The sequence below is a fragment of the Carassius gibelio genome, chromosome A14 (genome assembly GCF_023724105.1).
Source record: "Carassius gibelio isolate Cgi1373 ecotype wild population from Czech Republic chromosome A14, carGib1.2-hapl.c, whole genome shotgun sequence".
In the NCBI taxonomy this organism is placed as follows: Eukaryota; Metazoa; Chordata; class Actinopteri; order Cypriniformes; family Cyprinidae; genus Carassius; species Carassius gibelio.
This window is the reverse complement of record NC_068384.1, coordinates 22509550-22525285: the sequence shown is the minus strand read 5'-3', so window position 1 is coordinate 22525285 and position 15736 is coordinate 22509550. Positions and strand designations below refer to the sequence as shown.

Genomic DNA, 15736 nt, shown 5'->3' with positions numbered 1-15736 from the left:
ATATAAATAAAACATTAAAACATTAATGTTTTATTAAATAAAACATTAAAGTTTTGTTTAGTTTGTAAAAAAATAATAATAATTATGTCCAGAACCTCGATCATAACATTTTAACTGGCCCCTTCCGAACAACAACATCAATCTCCTTTAAGAGACTAAGAATCTCAGTCCAAAAAAAAAAAAAAAAAAATCTTTCAGTGGTGCAGGTTGAGTGGACAAAATTAACTTCATTTATCCATTCTTCCAACTTTACATTTACTTACTCATCTGCACCTAGCCAGTTGCTAAGACACACAAGGTTATTCACATTTTCAGATGATAAAGAGAGACATTTTGCTGAAACGTGCGCTAAACATTTTATTCATGTTGCACAGCAGTGGGACATTTCAAATAAAGTCAGCACACTTAGCACAGATAGCGCAAGAAATATGATCACTGCTGCAAGACATCTGCCTTTTGAACACGTCCCCTGCGTCGCGCACAGTCTCCCGCGTTCTGTCAAAGTATCTCTGCACAACAGCGCGTTTGACAACGTCCTGGCCAAATGCAGAAAGGTTGTGGGCCATTTTAAGCACAGTGCAGCGCGCTGCAGAATTAGAACAAAAACAAATTGAACTTGGACAAAAGAAGGAGTCGCTTATACAAGACATTGCAACCAGATGGAATTCGACTCTGGACATGATTTTCTGTTTTGCGCAGTAGCTCATCCCAAGCAGCCAGTAGCCTATTGATAAACATCTCACCCCTCCTGTGACCCATGGTTTGTGTTGTATTCGGTTGTTTTATTACAGTCTAGCTATGTGTATTGAAACGCAATGAGCAACGGACTTTCAAAATAAAAAGTACGTTAACGCGCGATAAACTAATTGTCGGCGTTAATTAATTAATGCGTTAACGCGATAAAAACGTGTTAACTTGCCCATCCCTAATATATATATATACAGTATTGTTCAAAATAATAGCAGTACAATGTGACTAACCAGAATAATCAATGTTTTTAGTATATTTTTTATTGCTACGTGGCAAACAAGTTACCAGTAGGTTCAGTAGATTGTCAGAAAACAAACAAGACCCAGCATTCATGATATGCACGCTCTTAAGGCTGTGCAATTGGGCAATTAGTTGAAAGGGGTGTGTTCAAAAAAATAGCAGTGTCTACCTTTGACTGTACAAACTCAGAACTATTTTGTACAAACATTTTTTTTTTTTCTGGGATTTAGCAATCCTGTGAATCACTAAACTAATATTTAGTTGTATGACCACAGTTTTTTAAAACTGCTTGACATCTGTGTGGCATGGAGTCAACCAACTTGTGGCACCTCTCAGCTGTTATTCCACTCCATGATTCTTTAACAACATTCCACAATTCATTCACATTTCTTGGTTTTGCTTCAGAAACAGCATTTTTGATATCACCCCACAAGTTCTCAATTGGATTAAGGTCTGGAGATTGGGCTGGCCACTCCATAACATTAATTTTGTTGGTTTGGAACCAAGACTTTGCCCGTTTACTAGTGTGTTTTGGGTCATTGTCTTGTTGAAACAACCATTTCAAGGGCATGTCCTCTTCAGCATAGGGCAACATCACCTCTTCAAGTATTTTAACATATGCAAACTGATCCATGATCCCTGGTATGCGATAAATAGGCCCAACACCATAGTAGGAGAAACATGCCCATATCATGATGCTTGCACCTCCATGCTTCACTGTCTTCACTGTGTACTGTGGCTTGAATTCAGAGTTTGGGGGTCGTCTCACAAACTGCCTGTGGCCCTTGGACCCAAAAAGAACAATTTTACTCTCATCAGTCCACAAAATGTTCCTCCATTTCTCTTTAGGCCAGTTGATGTGTTCTTTGGCAAATTGTAACCTCTTCTGCACATGCCTTTTTTTTAACAGAGGGACTTTGCGGGGGATTCTTGAAAATAGATTAGCCTCACACAGACGTCTTCTAACTGTCAAAGTACTTACAGGTAACTCCAGACTGTCTTTGATCATCCTGGAGGTGATCATTGGCTGAGCCTTTGCCATTCTGGTTATTCTTCTATCCATTTTAATGGTTGTCTTCCGTTTTCTTCCACGTCTCTCTCGTTTTGCTCTCCATTTTAAGGCATTGGAGATCATTTTAGCTGAACAGCCTATCATTTTTTGCACCTCTTTATAGGTTTTCCCCTCTCTAATCAACTTTTTAATCAAAGTACGCTGTTCTTCTGAACAATGTCTTGAACGACCCATTTTCCTCAGCTTTCAAATGCATGTTCAACAAGTGTTGGCTTCATCCTTAAATAGGGGCCACCTGATTCACACCTGTTTCTTCACAAAATTGATGACCTCAGTGATTGAATGCCACACTGCTATTTTTTTGAACACACCCCTTTCAACTAATTCAACTAATTGCCCAATTGCACAGCCTTAAGAGCGTGCATATCATGAATGCTGGGTCTCATTTGTTTTCTGACAATCTACTGAACCTACTGGTAACTTGTTTGCCACGTAGCAATAAAAAAATATACGAAAAACCTTGATTATTCTGGTTAGTCACATTGTACTGCTATTATTTTGAACAATACTGTATATAGGTGGTTGAATAAAAATATTTGGACATTATTTATAAAAATTACCTCAACTTAGCACCAACAAGCTTGTTAGCTAGACCAGTGGTTCCCAAACTTTTTTCAGCATGCACCCCTTTAAAGTGTTTGGCACCTGTCAAGCACCCCCCAACACCTTACTCTGGTTAGATTTCACATTTTTAATTGCAATAATTAAATACAAATATTCACTGTAAATTAGAAAACATAATAATAATAAAAGATCACTTCCTTTTTTTGTGAGATGGATGGGCCTGCATGTTTGCACACAGATCATATACATTAAATATATATGATATATACATATAAATATTTAATTTCTTTAAAGTGCCCGTTTTTAACCTGGATTCACGAAACATTCTTAAGAAGAAATTTCTTCTCAACTTCCATTTTCTTCTTATTTTTTAATTTTAGAAAAAACTTAAGGGTATTTTGTATTCCCAAAAAAATTCATCTTAAGAATATTCTTATCTTTTCTTAAGATTGTTGAAGATAATCTTCTTAAATTTAGGACAGCCCCAGACTTGTCTTAAATCCAATTAATAATAATTATTTAATTAATTTATTGGGTTATTTGAAATTAATTGTTATATTTGAACATTACAGCAACAGCTACATATAATACATAGGAGGACTAGAGATGTGCACAAGTTTTCTGAAGGGACAGCGATGACTGTTAATGTAAACATGATCGCTCATGATTAGCCTGTGTGTGACGCTGCTTTTTGCTGACTTCAAAACTCATTAGCAACCCTGAAACGAGTCAGGGTTAATTTTAGCTTATTAATACATCATCTTTGGCAATATTCGGTGCATATGAGTGCGCAGGATGCATTTGCTGTAGAAGCGCGGACTAAAATACCGGAAGCGTTCACTCAGATGAAAGTGCAAAAACACGACACAAAAATTAATGAAACATATTGCTGCAGCTTAAGACAGGCTATTTTAAAAGTAACTGTTCAAAAACAGGCCGCATTAAAAGTCGCAACAAAAATATACAGTCTGGTGCGTGCTTATGATTATGATTATTAGGGTAATCTACAGGAGTGAGTTTAGCAGCAACATGTATTTATTCAGATAACGGCTGTTCATTTCTTCTTAAGAAAAAAAATTAAGATGTTCTTAGGAATATATTTGAGAACGTTTTAATATTTTAATTTATTTCTTAAGAAGATTTTTGTGAATCCGGCCCCAGGTTTCTATTCTGTTGAATGTAGTAAGTGAAAAAATGAACAAATTATCAGTTAGCACCTAATATGAATTAAAAGAACAGGGCGGGGCTATTGTGACACAAACGTGCTTGTAAAATGAAATTAAATCAATTGTAATTTATACAGTAATGTAGTGTGTAATGTGAAATGTTAAATTTAATTTCTTAACAAAACCTTTGCATGTAAAGTTTACCTCAGTTAAATACATAAAAATAATAAAGAGCGATCTTTTTCCCCGCCATTACAAACATTCTCTTGCGCACCCCTGGTGGTCAGTCTGCGCACCACTAGGGGTGCACGCACCCCAGTTTGGGAACCACTGAGCTAGACAGTTAGCATCAGCTAACAATATTTACTTATTTTCAGTACCGTTATGAATAAACATTCATGTCTGTCTACTCGTCTAGTTAATCCAAACAATATACATATGTATAACGTTACTGTTGATAAACAATATAAAAACAGACGTCACATAGAACATTTTAATAAAACTGTTGATATTACGACAGCAGGGAATTTGAACGTGCATGAGTTATTGTATTTAATCTGTGTTATTTTTTTTTTACCTAAAATTGATGTGTCTGCATCGTCTGCACTCGAGCATTTCAGTGGGCTTAAACAGATCACTCTTTACAACGGATTTAGTTCCCAAACAACTGACAATTTTGACCTAAATATGATTTTCAGTTACAATAATTCATCAAAAATTTAGACATTAATAACTTACTTTTATGAACATCAGAAGAACGTGCGCTCACAAGATCTCCCGGTTCTTACTTCTGGAGACTCGCACTAAACGGTTCATTTGAATCAGTGAGTGGTCGACTCCAGAACAGCTGCAATCAGATAACTCTAATTCGTAAACAAATCATTTGGTGCGATTCGCGATCCGATTTAAACGTTTATTTTGAAAAGACTCAGTTCATTCATGATGAATAAGACACCACTTCTGCGTGTCGGAGCACGTGATATATTATAGGGAGTAACGGTATGTTTTGTGAAATGTAGTGAAGTTAAAAGTACGATTTTATTCTTTGGAATGTAGTGAAGTAAAAGTAAAAGTTACTCAAAATAAAACTACTCCAGTAAGGTACAGATACTTGAAAAATTTACTTAAGTACAGTAACGAAGTAAAGCTACTTCGTTACTGTCCACCACTGTATATGTGCAATATTTTAAAGAGCCCCCACTAACTGAGTTTAAAGCCACAGCTATGTTAGAATGCATCTCATTCTTGTTTCTGTGGCGGTGCGTCGAGCTCGTCAAAAGGCGCGTGGTCCAGAGTGCTATATGACTGATGCATCAGTTCAATTACACTTTACTCCAAATATATCAACTTACCTGTTTTGAATACTTTTATATTTAACGTGTTCGATTATGACCAATATTAGTGTTAAACTGTTGGACTTTAAAATAAATCTACTATTGATTTTCACCATTGACTGACTTTGCAGAACATTTAGATTGATAACTTCCGTGCCTAGATGCTGCAAATTTGGCACTGGACGCGCAACATGACAGTTGCATCCGACTATATATGATTTAGCTGTTTTAAATACAATATTTTTATATTTAATGTTAGTTAAATAAGTCAGTATGTTTTAAAGATTATTGTTTTTATTATTGGTGATTCCATAGGCTCTCACTCGCACACCTGCACAGTTTAAAACACCAAATAGTTCTGCAATGACAAGAACAAAGAGTCTCTCTCTTGCTCTACACATGCATGATAATATCGTGTATCATCGATCTCACGTGCTGACGATATGGCGATTGGAAAAATGGCCATATAGCCCAACACTAGTAGTCAATTATCAAACCACCTGCTGCTTAAACTCCCATCTTCTCCTTTGTCTAGTCCACCAGGTACTGGAAGCCTCGTCCCCTCCGTCTCGAGTCCAGAATACGATTAACCGAATAAGTCAGTTCCCCATCTACGAGACGTGGCGGCGGGCGGACCGGAGTAGGCAGATTAATATGTCCATAAAACACGGGTTTAATTTTGGACACATGAAAGGCGGGGTGTATCCTCCTGTACGCTGGAGGTAGTTTGAGGCGGACTGTCACTGGACTAATGATCTTGGTGATAGTAAACGGGCCAGCAAATTTAGGAGCTAATTTATTAGATACGGATCGCAGAGGAATGTTACTGGTAGAAAGCCACACTTTTTGACCCACGACGTAAACGGGAGGCTTTGACCGGTGGCGATCCGGTAGATCAAGGCCAACGCAACTAAGGCCAACGCACTAAGGCGTTGGCCTTAGTGCGCTCCCTCATCCAGAGCAGAGTCTCGCGGGCTCTGATCCAGGTGCGGTGGCACCTCTGGACAAACGCATGAGCGGAGGGAACCGCGACTTCAGATTCCAGACTGGGAAAAACTGGTGGCCTGTAACCTAAACTGCACTGGACCAGAGAAAGGCCTGTAGCTGATAACTGGTAACGAATTGTGAGCGTACTCCACCATACAGAGTTGTTGACTCCAGGAAGAAGGATTCTTGGAGACCAAACATCGCAACGTCCTCTCTTAATCTTGGTTGGCTCGCTCAGACTTTCCGTTACTTTGGGGATGATAACCCGAAAACAAGCTAACTGACGCTCCTAGCAATTTACAAAACTTTTTCCAAAATTTGGATATAAATTGAGATCCCCTATCAGAAACCACGTCTACCGTGAGGCCATGAAGCCAAAAGACGTGATCGTGGACAGTGATCGCTGTCTCCTTGGCTGTCGGTAATTTGGGCAAGGGAATGAAATGTGCCGCCTTCGAGGATCGGTCCACTACTGTCAAAACGACCGTCATGCCATTAGAGGGCGGGAGGGCGGTAACAAAATCTAGTGCGATGTGGGACCAGGGTCTCGAAGGGACAGAGGTTGGAGGAGCCCATCAGGAGGTCGGTTAGATGACTTACCACTGGCGCAAACAGAGCAAGCCAAAACTAAATTGCGGCCGTCACGAGCCATACGTGGCCACCAGAATCGTTGTTTAACTAACCCATTAGTTCGATTATCCCTGGGTGACAAGCCACGTTAGACCAATGACCCCACTGGACGACTTCGGACCTTAGCTCCTCCGGCACAAATAAATGGTTCGGTGGACAACCGGGCGGAGGCGTTACCCCTTTGTAAGGCCGTCTTGACCTTCGACTCGACCTCCCATATGAGTGTTGAGACCACCATTTTCTCAGGTAAAATACACTCGGGAGTCACCGGGCGGGCGGAGGGATCAAAAAGACGTGATAAAGAATCGGGTTTGACATTTTTGGAACCCGGGCGGTACAATAAAGTAAAATCAAAGCAGCCGAAAAAAAAGTGCCCACCGAGCCTGCCTGGAATTGAGTCTTTTGGCAGTTCTAATGTACTCTAAATTCTTATGATCAGTACAAACCAAAACACTAGAGTTTGTTTTGGTTGCTACAGTAACAGCCGTGACACGGAAGTCTTAACCTACTTCCAGAGCAATTTTAAATTAATGTTGAATTAGGTGTTGATTTTGAAAAGTTAATCAACCTTGATAACATGACCTTTCACCGTCGTACCTTGCACCATTTCTAATGGAAACCCCTCTAGACTGTGTCTTTTTACCATGGGGAACGCAAAATGAGATTTCTACCAAAGGGGACTCTAAAATGTTAGAACCAGCAGTCTTGTGTATATAGTGTGGTTGTGCTTCGGGTGATCCTTGAAAGTGTCCCAGCTCTGGGTCCTTTCTGACACCATCCCCTTGTAGCCGCACTGGGTTGTACATAATTATTAACTCAAATGATATATAGGGAATTTGAATAATTAATCAGGAATATGATTCATATATATATATATCTCATATGACAGTTACATTTGTATCATTGATTATGAAAAATAGCTCAATTGCATTTATCAATAACTCATTACAGGGAACTGTAATTTACTCATTAATATGTCAATATTCCATTCTTCATATCAATTATAGTGATATCTCTTACTGTAAATTAAAGCAAATCAAACAGTGGTTTGTCCAGCAAACGGCCGTAAGATTAACTTATCAATTTTCAATAAAGCTATCACTTATAATTCAAGGAAAAATATTATCTGGCCATGAAAACATTATCCTATCATTATGATGAATTTAGTTGCTCAAAGTAAACCGCGTGTAGCTAAAGATCAGACACTTCATTGACTCGTAATGTGAGCGGTTCAGAGGCAATCATGAATATATATTGGTTTTTAATAATTGAACTAATAATACATCAAACTACAAATCACACAGAGTAAATACGCCTACGACAATACAGACAGTAAACTTTGTACAAGACATAACGGAATCCAAATGAGGTAGAGAGAGAGAGAGAGAGAGAGAGAGAATGAATGAGAGAGGAAGGATGAGAGAGAGGTGAGATAGAGCGTGATCACAGACTAAGCTCAGTTATGCAAACTCATAGACAGTAACCCTTTGAAAGACAACAACGAATCAAATCATAGACAACTGACAACTCTAAGCAGCATTTAAATCTCCATAGAAAATTATACTTGCAGGGTCCAGCCTCTGTGGCGTGTGTGGTCTTTTGAGACCAGCGTGCGTGTGTCTTCCGGGGGTTGCTGCGGAATCGCGCGGTATTTGAAAGGTCCAACAAACAATGTTTCAGAATTCGTCTTCCTTGTGTGGAGAGGCGAATAGTTGAATAAACTTAGTAAAGAAAAGAAACAAAACAACAGAAACGAAAGCTTCTGAAGGAGCCATGGGAACGGCTGTCCTCTCAGCCTCCGTGCTGAGAGGGACGGCGATAGGAGAGCGGCCCGAGGCCGCTCAGAGGGACGAGCGTCGAAGCAGGAGAGAAGAGAGTAAGAAGGAGGAGGACCTTCCTGGGTCAGCTCTTATGGCCTGAAATGGTTCATGTCGGGTCTCGGGGCTAATCACCTGCCTTTCTGGTGTGTGTGTTTATCACTTGTCAGCTCACCGTGTCTACCTGTTTGAGTTTTCCCCGCCCTCCTTGTTTCTGTGTTGTGAACCTTAATTGCTCGCCACCTGTTTTCTATGTTCTTCTAATTTTACACCTTTATCATTCCCTGTGTTTCTCTGCCTATTGTCAGACTGTTGTTACTCGTTTCAATAGCTCGGATCTTCTAGCTGTTCTTAGCACTCACCTTTGTCGTGTCTTGTCCTCAGGCTCCAGTGTGTTTAGCTGTTTTCTCTGCCCCCTGTTCCCCAGCGCAGAGCTCTTGGAAGCTTCAGTGTCATCCCTCCGGTCTCAGTGGTCGTACAAATAACTGTGGAACGTTACTCATCGGTTTGATTCATCTGCTTCGACTATTCTTCCAGTCACTACGAGTAATCCTGTGAACGTGACTCATCTGATCTGCCTCCTCTGCTTTAAATAAAGCCTTGCGTAAACCCGCATCTGAATCCTGCCCATTTCTCCTGACATAACAGTCTGACCAGATCATGGATTCAGCGGGATCTGATCCACTCCGCTCGGCTCTCGTTCAGCAGGGAGTTTTGTTGGGACAGCATGCCACCCAGCTCGGCACCACCGCGCGGAAAGTGGACACTCTCACTGCCCGGGTCTCCGAGCTCATCGCACGGGTGGACGGTCTTCGGCGAGAGGCAACGAGCGGATCCGTTCTTCACACCGGTATGTTCCACGAGCCCGAACCTCATGCCAACAATCCGCCGGTCTATGATGGCGATCCTAACGCCTGTCAAGCGTTCCTCTCCCAATGCTCGCTGGTGTTCGCTCTGCAGCCCCGGCGTTACGCAAAAGAAGAGGCCAAAGTTGCGTACGTACTTACACTTCTTTCGGGCCGTGCCCGCGAATGGGGGATTGCCGTGTGGAGATCGCGGGCTTCCTGTTGTGCAACCTTCGCGGACTTCAGTCATGAGATGGCAAAATTATTTGATCGCTCAGCTCAGGGAGACGAGGCGGCGGCCCAGTTATCGCGTCTGACTCAGGGGAGGAGCTCTGTCACGGACTACGCCATCCAGTTCCAGACTTTAGCGGCGGCCTGTGGCTGGAATGAGAGCGCGCTGCGCGCCCGCTTTCTTGAGGGGTTGGATTTCGCCATTTCATACGAACTCGCGGCCATAGAGCTCCCGCGGGAATTGGATAACCTCATTAATCTCGCGCTCCGTATTGAGGGCCGTCTCAGCCGCCGCCGCAAGCAACGGCAAACTCCCGCCCCGTGGCGCCACCTAGAGTCCTCTTCAGCCAGTTCAGCCGACCGACAGCCCTCGGAGGAGGAGCCCATGCAGTTGGGTCGTTTACGGCTTACACCACAACAGAAGCAGGAGCGTCTGTCGTCGGGGGCGTGTCTATACTGCGGCGGGGGAGGTCACTTCGCTCTGCACTGTTCGTTAAAGGGCCAGGGGCCACCAGTGAGGCGGAGCGTCCTGGTGGGCACGGTTCTTAGTTCAAGCTCTCCTGCAGCACGGACTCAGCTGCCGTTCCAACTCTCCGTCCAGAGTCAATCTCACGCTGGACTCGCCCTTGTGGATTCAGGGGCTGAGGGGAACTTCCTCGATGCTGCTTCTGCCCAACGATGGAGAATACCACTTATCCCCTTAGTTAGTCCCGTATCAGCATGGTCATTAGCTGGCCGTCCCCTTACCACCATCACTCACATCACCCCCAAGTTAAACCTTCACATTGCTGATAGCCATAGCGAGCTGATTGAGTTGTTTATTACTGATTCCCCTAAGGCCCCTTTAATTCTGGGACACCCATGGCTGCACAAACACAATCCTCACATTGACTGGGTCAACAATTCCGTGTTAGCCTGGAGTCAGTCTTGTCACGTGTCATGTTTGGGTGCTGTTTTTCCTCCTGTCTCTGTGTCTTGTCTTCCTCAGGAGGATCCCTCTGACCTGTCCGGTGTTCCTGCGGAGTACCATGATCTTCGGGCGGTCTTCAGTAAGGCCCGGGCCACCTCGCTACCCCCGCATCGCCCCTACGACTGTGCCATTGATCTTCTCCCGGGCTCTTCTCCGCCTAAGGGTCGTTTATATTCCCTTTCGGGTCCTGAAAGAGAGGCCATGGACAAATATATACGTGAGTCACTTCAAGCTGGGCTCATCCGCCATTCCTCCTCTCCCGCTGGTGCAGGTTTTTTCTTTGTTCAGAAGAAGGACGGCTCCCTGCGCCCCTGTATTGATTACAGAGGTTTGAATGACATTACTATTAAGAACAGGTACCCCCTACCTTTAATGTCTTCTGCTTTTGAGTTATTACAGGGAGCTCGCATCTTCACCAAGTTAGACCTGCGCAACGCCTACCACTTGGTGCGCATTCGGGAGGGGGATGAGTGGAAGACGGCGTTTAACACTCCTTCGGGACACTACGAGTACTTGGTTCTTCCGTTTGGTCTTACCAATGCTCCAGCCGTTTTCCAGGGACTCGTCAACAGCGTGTTGGGTGACATGATCAATCAATTTGTCTTCGTGTATTTGGATGATATCTTGATTTTCTCCCCTTCTCTCCAATTACACACCCAGCATGTCCGACGGGTTCTCCAGCGCTTACTAGAGAATCAGTTGTTTGTCAAGGCGGAGAAGTGCGAATTCCACGCTGAGTCAGTTACGTTCCTTGGCCACATTATTTCCACGGAGGGGATCAAGCCAGATCCCGCTAAGATTGAAGCTGTCGCCCAGTGGCCGGTCCCTGACTCCCGGAAGGCTCTGCAGCGATTCCTGGGTTTTGCCAACTTCTACCGGCGATTCATCAGAAATTTTGGTCAGATCGCTGCACCACTCACAGCCTTAACCTCCACCAAGGTGTCCTTCAGATGGAACCGGGAGGCGCAGGTAGCCTTTGACATTTTAAAGTCCCGTTTTGTCTCTGCACCTGTTCTGTTAGTTCCAGATCCTGAGGCCCAGTTCATTGTGGAGGTTGATGCTTCGGACGTCGGGGTTGGCGCAGTTCTATCTCAGCGTTCCCTCCACGATGGGAAGCTCCACCCTTGTGCATTCTTCTCTCGTCGTCTCAACCCTGCAGAACGTAACTACGACGTCGGCAATAGAGAACTGTTGGCGGTACGATTGGCCTTGGGTGAGTGGCGTCACTGGTTGGAGGGGTCAGAGCAGCCCTTCTTGGTCTGGACGGATCACAAGAACCTGGAATACGTCCGTTCGGCCAAGAGGCTGAGCTCGCGCCAGGCCCGTTGGGCACTCTTCTTTGCCAGGTTCAACTTCACCCTCTCGTACCGGCCGGGCTCTAAGAACACCAAACCTGATGCCCTCTCTCGTCTGTTCGATGCTCCAGGGGGGGAGGTTGCGGCCGAGGCCATCCTTCCTGAGGGGGTGGTGGTCGGGGCTCTTTCATGGGGTATCGAGCAGCGAGTTGAGGAGGCCGGTCGAGGGGTGCAGGTGCCGGGAGAGTGCCCGGCGGGCAGGTTGTCGGTGCCGGCTGCGCTGCGCTCTGAGGTCCTTGAGTGGGGTCACTCATCCAGGTTAGTCTGCCATCCAGGTATTCGGAGAACGTTGTCTGCCATCCGACAGCGTTTCTGGTGGCCTACTATGGCTGCCGATGTTAGACAGTTTGTGTTGGCCTGCCCCACATGTGCCCAAAGTAAGCCGGTCAATCGTCCTCCTGATGGTCTGCTAACCCCTCTCCCTATCCCTTCCCGTCCTTGGTCACACATTGCCCTTGATTTCGTCTCTGGGCTTCCTCCGTCGAAGGGTAACACTGTGGTTCTCACGGTGGTGGATCGCTTTTCCAAAGCTGTTCATTTTATCCCCCTGCCCAAGCTGCCCTCCGCCCGGGAGACCGCCCAACTGGTGGTGGACCACGTCTTCCGTCTCCATGGATTTCCGGTGGATGTGGTTTCTGATAGGGGTCCCCAGTTCGTCTCCCGGTTCTGGAGGGAATTTTGTAGACAGATTGGGGCCTCCGCAAGTCTGTCTTCAGGGTTTCATCCCCAGACCAATGGGCAGTGTGAGCGGGCCAACCAGGATCTAGGAAGAATGCTCCGCTGTCTAGCATCCAACAATCCGAGTTCCTGGTGCCAGCAGCTCTCATGGGCAGAATACGCTCATAACACACTTCCGGTGGCTGCGTCAGGTATGTCCCCTTTTGAGTGTTCTGTTGGTTATAACCCACCTTTGTTCCCCTCACAGGAACCCGACGCAGCGGTTCCATCTTCCCTGGCTTTCGTCCAGCGCTACCGTCGCACCTGGGAGAAAGCCAGGAGGATTCTGATCCAAACCTCTGGCCGAACCAAGACCGCAGCTGATCGTCGCCGGTCCTCTCCTCCTGCCTATGTGTGTGGTCAGCGGGTTTGGCTTTCTACCAAGGATCTGCCTCTCCGGGCGCCTTCTCGTAAGCTGGCACCCAGATTCATTGGGCCATTCCGCATCACCAAGGTGGTTAGTCCGGTGGCGATCAGGCTCGAGCTCCCTCCAACTTTTGGTCGGGTTCACCCGGTATTTCATGTTTCCAGGGTCAAGCCGGTGTTCTCTTCCCCCCTTAATCCTGCTTGTAGTCGGCCCACCCCCCCGCCCCCTCGTCTTGTGGATGGATCTCCCACCTATACGGTTAAGAGATTACTCGATGAGCGGCGCCGCGGCAGGGGGTTTCAGTATCTTGTGGACTGGGAGGGGTATGGCCCAGAGGAGAGGTGCTGGGTGCCGTCCCGGGACATTCTGGACCGCTCGTTGATTGAGGACTTCCGGCGACATCGAGGTAGGGCCCTTCCTAGAGCGTCAGGTGACGCTCCTGGGAGGGGGGGTACTGTCGGGTCTCGGGGCTAATCACCTGCCTTTCTGGTGTGTGTGTTTATCACTTGTCAGCTCACCGTGTCTACCTGTTTGAGTTTTCCCCGCCCTCCTTGTTTCTGTGTTGTGAACCTTAATTGCTCGCCACCTGTTTTCTATGTTCTTCTAATTTTACACCTTTATCATTCCCTGTGTTTCTCTGCCTATTGTCAGACTGTTGTTACTCGTTTCAATAGCTCGGATCTTCTAGCTGTTCTTAGCACTCACCTTTGTCGTGTCTTGTCCTCAGGCTCCAGTGTGTTTAGCTGTTTTCTCTGCCCCCTGTTCCCCAGCGCAGAGCTCTTGGAAGCTTCAGTGTCATCCCTCCGGTCTCAGTGGTCGTACAAATAACTGTGGAACGTTACTCATCGGTTTGATTCATCTGCTTCGACTATTCTTCCAGTCACTACGAGTAATCCTGTGAACGTGACTCATCTGATCTGCCTCCTCTGCTTTAAATAAAGCCTTGCGTAAACCCGCATCTGAATCCTGCCCATTTCTCCTGACAGGTTCATGCCTCTGTTCGCGTGAACAACCAATGAACATCCGCGATCTGAAGCAGGAAAAAGTTCCTTTGTCTCTGTGGAAACACCCATCCTAATAACTTAAGGCTTGTCAGATTTCAGCAGTGATATTCCAGCAAGTTCGTAATTCCAGATTAATAAATTTTACACACCTTTTATACAGGTGGATAGTTCCAAAAACACCAAACAGTACATATATAACTGATAGAAACACGAAATTACATTCAAATGCAGAAATACACACATTTAATCATTTTATTAACACATGATAAAACTGCAGATAATCCAATTTATATGGGAAACATCTAATGCACCAAAAAAGCAATACTCTATACATTTAGACTACATTTGAGTACATTTTACCATTCTTTTTCTAAGAGTTAGCTTTCCTGTCCTGTTTCCCAGTGGGATCATAAAGTTTTACGACCTGGTCAGGAGTAGGGTTACAGAATCATGACTCTATTTGAGAACAATAAAATTAGGAGAAACATTTCCAATTTACAAGTCAGTAAAATTATAATCCTCGCATAACAAGGATTAACCATTGTACGCACAAACATATTCAAAATACGTATTAATAAAATGACTTTAGGAAAACTTTAAGAAAGGTTTGTTTGTGTGTGTGTGCTTATGTGTGTGTGTTGTGGAATGTGGGGGGTTTCGTGTCTCCTTTGAGGCTCGCCCACGTGACTCTGGAATTTCTTGTCATAAATAATTTAAATCCAGCCAGGCATTTAGTGTAAAATTGTTTCATTTTATATGCCTGAATTCAACCCATGAATTGATGACCTGCATGTCCGTTACACCCTCCATGCTCTCCCACATGTGCACGTTCTGTACTGTCCTGTATAAACAAAAACACCAAATATAAATCCTCATAAAGTATCAACTTTGATATTGTGAAATCTTTTTAACTGAAAACTGAATACAAAATAAATCACATTTTCACTTTACAGTTCAGTAAAAGTGTGGTTGGAAACAAAGTGCACAACACTATTCATTAAACACTTAATGTATTCAGATGAAAGTTTACTTATTCACAAGCAGTGTTTTCAGAGCCCCCAGTTAAACCATTTTAATCAGAACACTAGCAATACAGTGGACTAAAACATGTAAAATCTAATTCAGTAAATTTTAATTAAACTAAGTAAAATCAAAACCTATACAAAAGGTCAATGAATCTCTACCAGAAGTGACAGTGCAATGTAGCAAATGAACAATTTCTTACCAATGTTTCAAGAATAAGCTGGATCCTTGATGACTCTACATGGGGAAAGAAGAAATGGTTTACTGAAAAGTTCTTAAACATCAGGATTTCATTTTATACAATTTCTTTAAACCAGTGGTTCTCAAACAAATGTATACCAAGTACCACTTCAGAAATTTTTTTTTTATTAAATATTAGTTATTTAATAATAGTTCCACCATAATGACCAACATTAAATTTCAGCAGGGTAGTAGTCCTAACTATTAAGCTACAGCTCTACAGTTAAAAATTAGGCAGTTTTATTTTAATAAGAATATTTATTGTTGTCAGCCACTTTACCATTGCAAATGCAGTTTGAACATGAACACTGCACTGTGCTTACATACAGGTAAATGAAAACTTAGTTTACTTTTAAAATGTGTTATAACAAAAGTTACATAACTGTACTGTAAAAACCTTACTCAAAGATTAGATGTATTAACA

At 43.8% G+C, this 15736-nt stretch overlaps 1 protein-coding gene and 1 long non-coding RNA gene across 2 annotated transcripts in view; one reads left to right on the top strand and one right to left on the bottom strand.

Annotated features, from left to right (window-relative positions):
• LOC128026879 (uncharacterized) overlaps positions 1-15736 on the bottom strand; it is a 120648-nt gene that overhangs the window by 79183 nt on the left and 25729 nt on the right. The window lies entirely within an intron of this gene.
• Positions 13174-14003, top strand: LOC128026905 (uncharacterized). The gene is made up of 2 exons (XR_008186558.1): positions 13174-13451; positions 13773-14003. It is a non-coding gene; the product is annotated as an uncharacterized LOC128026905 (long non-coding RNA).